At 52.0% G+C, this 4,288-nt stretch overlaps 1 long non-coding RNA gene across 1 annotated transcript; it reads right to left on the bottom strand.

The window, feature by feature from the left end:
* Nucleotides 1-268: 268 nt before the first annotated feature.
* LOC144591860 (uncharacterized) lies at nucleotides 269-4,288 on the bottom strand. The gene is made up of 3 exons (XR_013547036.1): nucleotides 4,250-4,288; nucleotides 3,453-3,548; nucleotides 269-367 (listed from the first exon to the last, which is right to left on the bottom strand). It is a non-coding gene; the product is annotated as an uncharacterized LOC144591860 (long non-coding RNA).

Below are 4,288 nucleotides of genomic sequence, written 5' to 3'. Positions count from 1 at the left end.
AACCGAGGACACATGAACCGAGGACCCATGAACCGAGGACTCATGAACCGAGGACTCATGAACCGAGACCCATGAACCGAGGACTCATGAACTGAGGACTCATGAACCGAGGACCCATGAACCGAGGAGTCATGAACTGAGGACTCATGAACAGTGAACTCATGAACAGTGAACTCATGAACAGTGAACTCAGGAACAGTGAACCCATGGACTGTGAACGATGAGCTGATGAACTACGACCACGCGGTGGGTTGAGACCCCGGTCTTACCTTGGTGGCCACAGCAAAGACACACGGTCGGCAGATCCAGCGGGTGTGTGCGGGGGAGTCCGTGTCGATGGGGGGTGCGTGGCACTGCTGGTGATACCCTGAGAGCGAGGAGAGAGAGAGAGAGAGAGGGCTGATCATCAGAGCCAGGCCCAGCCCAGAAACAGCACGGTGGCGCAGCGGTACAACTGCTGCCTCACGGCGCCAGAGACCCGGGTTCCATCCCGACTACGGGCGCTGTCTGCGCGGAGTTTGCACGTTCTCCCCGTGGGTTTACTCCGAGATTTAGCGTCGACTTCCACACTCCAAAGACGAGCGGGTTTGCAGGTTTATTGGCTTGGCGAAGGTGTAAAATTGTCCCCAGTGTGTGTAGGATGGTGTCAGTGTGCGGGGATCGCTGGTCGGTGCGTAATCGGTGGGCCGAATGGCCTGTATCCACGCTGTATCTCTTTTTTTTTCTTTTTTTTTAAATATTTTATTTAAGTTTTAACAGAACCCATACGTTATACATTTTACATTCCTTAGTAAACAATAGTCACTGACCTATAACTTCGATTATACACGTATTGTTCTGTATTTTTCTCCCCTCCCCCCCACCCCCCCCCCCACCCCCCAGTTCAAAAGAAGGAAAAAGAAAAAGCAGAAGAAAGAAAGAAAAACCTGGAGTCCCGAGGGAGTCACTTCCGAGTAATTTCTTTTTAAATTCTTGTTAGGTATCAAAGCAATCCTGAATTTAACTACTTCCTATTCTTAATCCTAGCTTTGCCATGAATGGGTTCCACACCTTCAAAAAGAAGTCATATCCATTTCTCAGATTATACGTTGCTTTTTCTAATGGGATACAACTCCGCATTTCTGCATGCCATCTTTCAAATCTTATTTCATTTTGTTCTTTCCATGTGACCGCAACACATTTTTTTGCTACTGCTAATGATATTTTGAGAAATCTTTCCTGATGTTTATCCAAACTTAGCTTTGGTATTATTCCTTTTGTATCTCCTAGCAAAAACAACCTTGAATCCATTGGTATGATCTTGTCACGTTGTATCTCTAAACTAGACTACACTAAATGCCCAATGCAGTGTAGAAGCAAGGATTTAATGCCGAGGCTCTATAATTTGGAAGTGGAATCGGTTGTAAGGAAGGCAAACGCAATGCTAGCATTTATTTCGAGAGGACTAGAGTACAAAAAACAGGGATGAAATGTTGCGGCTCTAGAAGGCCGCATTTGAAGTGTTGTCAGCCATTTTGGGCCCCGTATCTGAGGAAGGAAGTGCTCGCTCTGGAGAGGGTCCCAGAGGAGGCTCAGAAGAACGATCCCAGGAATGAGTGGCTTCCGTTCAGTTCAGTTTATTGTCACGTGTACCGAGGTACAGTGAAAAGCTTTGACATGCGATGAGCCTTTGACGGCAGTGGGCCTGTGCTCGCTGGAGTTTAGGAACAGCCCCTTCGGCCCATCATACCCATGATGCCATTGTCATCAGCCACAGCAGCAGAATGAGAGGCACAGATGAGGTAGATTTTAGATTTTAGATTTAGAGATACAGCGCGGAAACAGGCCCTTCGGCCCACCAAGTCCGTGCCGCCCAGCGATCCCCGCACACTAACACTATCCTACACCCACTAGGGACAATTTTTACATTTGCCCAGCCAATTAACCTACATACCTGTACGTCTTTGGAGTGTGGAAGGAAACCAAAGATCTCGGAGAAAACCCACGCAGGTCACGGGGAGAACGTACAAACTCCGTACAGACGGCGCCCGTAGTCAGGATCGAACCTGAGTCTCCGGCGCTGCATTCGCTGTAAGGCAGCAACTCTACCGCTGCGCCACCGCAAAACCTCCCCCCCCCTCCCCCCACCACTCTCCAAAGGTCAAAATGTGAAAGACTTTGATCCTGACTACGGGCGCTGTCCGTACGGAGTTTGTACGTTCGCCCCGTGGGTTTTCTCCAGGTGCTCCGGTTTCCTCCCTCCCTCCAAAGACGTGGAGGTTTGTTGGCTAATTGGCTTTGGTAAATTTGTAAATTGTCCCTAGTGTGCGTGGGAAAGTGTTAGTGCGCGGGGATCGCTGGTCGGCGCGGACTCGGTGGGCCGAAGGGCCTGTTTCCACACTGCATCTCTAAACTAAACTAAAGGAGATAGGTTCAACAGCATCATGTTGGGCATGGACACTGCGGGCCGAAGGGCCTGTTTTCCGCGCTGTATCTTTTAGTTTAGTTTAGTTTAGAGATACAGCGCGGAAAAAGGCGAATCCGCGCCGACCAGCGATCCCCGCACACTAACACTATCCTACTAAGAAATACTGAGAAAAATTTACATTTATACCAAGCCAAATAACCTACAAACCTGCACGTCTTTGGAGTGCGGGAGGAGACCGGAGATCTCGGGGAAAACCCACGCAGGTCACGGGGAGAACGGACAAACTCCGTACAGACAGCGCCCGTGGTCGGGATCGAACCTGGGTCTCTGGCGCTGTAAGGCAGCAACTCTACCGCTGCGCCACCGTGACCGCCCCTGTATCTCGAAACGAATCTAAACTAAAAGCAGGTTAGTTTAACTTAGCATCATGTGCAGTGCGGGCTCGGTGGGCCGAAGGGCCTGTTTCCGCGTTGTATCTCTAAACTAAACTAAAAGGAGATAACAGACACACAACGCTCGAGTAACTCAGCAGGTCGGGCAGCATCTCTGGAGAGAAGGAATGGGCGACGTTTCGGGTCGAGACCCTTCTTCAGACTGAGAGTCAGGGGGGAGGGAGGCACGGAGATAAGGAAGGGCAAGGTGTGGAAACGAGAGATCAAAGGTGATGCGCTTAGGGAAAATGTGTAATTTGTGTAACTTGGCACCGGGGGCAGTACGGACTCGGTGGGCCGAAGGGCCTGTTTCCGCGCTGTATCTCTAAACTGAACTGAAAGGAGATTAATGTAGGTAACTTGGCCCCGGGGGCAGTACGGACTTGGTAGGCCGAAGGGCCTGTTTCCGCGCTGTATCTCTAAACTGAACTGAAAGGAGATTAATGTAGGTAACTTGGCCCCGGGGGCAGTACGGACTTGGTAGGCCGAAGGGCCTGTTTCCGCGCTGTATCTCTAAACTGAACTGAAAGGAGATTAATGTAGGTAACTTGGCCTCGGGGGCAGTACGGACTCGGTGGGCCGAAGGGCCTGCGTTCTACGTTACCTGTCCTCACCTTGATTGCACTTTCCACAATTAACGATCAGGTTGGTCTGGGTGGGGGTGGAATCGCCACACAAACAGCAAACACCTTCCATGCCAGGGAGAGCAGCTGGAAGCACAGAGACACACACCGTGTGAGAAACACAGACAACTGGTGCAGGAGGAGGCCACTCGGCCCTTCGAGACAGCGCCGCCATTCAATGTGATCACGGCTGACCGTCCACAATCAGTACCCCGTTCCTGCCTTCTCCCCATATCGCCTTGATTCCGTTAGCCCTAAGAGCTGAATCTAACTCTCTCTTGAAAACATCCAGTGAATTGGCCTCCACTACCTTCTGTGGCAGAGAATCCCACAGATTCACAACTGAAAAAGCTTCTCCTCATCTCAGTCCTAAATGGCCTCCCCCTTATTCTTAAACTGTGTGACCCCCTGGTTCTGGATTCCCCCAACATCGGGAACATTTTTCCTGCATCTAGCCCGTCCAATCCTTTAAGAATTGGATACGTTTCTGAGAGGGAGGGGGGTAAGGGGAGGGGAGAGAGAGAAGGGGGAGAGAGAAGGGGGAGAGAGGGGGGGGAGGAGAGGGGAGAGGAGAGGGGGGGAGGAGAGGAGGGGAGGAGGGGGGGAGGAGAGGAGGGGAGGAGGGGGGGAGGAGAGGAGGGGAGGAGAGCGGGGGGAGAGAGGGGAGGAGAGGAGGGGGGGAAAGGAGGGGGAGAGGGGGGGCAGAGGTGGGGAGGAGAGGCGGTGGGAGAGGTGGGGAGGGAGGGGGGGAGTGGGGGGGAGGGGGAGAGGGGATGTTGGATACTTACGGGGATAGATGTCCTTCCACATCTCCCAGAACTCGGAAT

This window comes from Rhinoraja longicauda, unplaced genomic scaffold (genome assembly GCF_053455715.1).
Source record: "Rhinoraja longicauda isolate Sanriku21f unplaced genomic scaffold, sRhiLon1.1 Scf002460, whole genome shotgun sequence".
Classification (NCBI taxonomy): domain Eukaryota; kingdom Metazoa; phylum Chordata; class Chondrichthyes; order Rajiformes; family Arhynchobatidae; genus Rhinoraja; species Rhinoraja longicauda.
The sequence above is the reverse complement of the archived record's forward strand: the minus strand, read 5'-3'. Positions and strand labels throughout refer to the sequence as shown.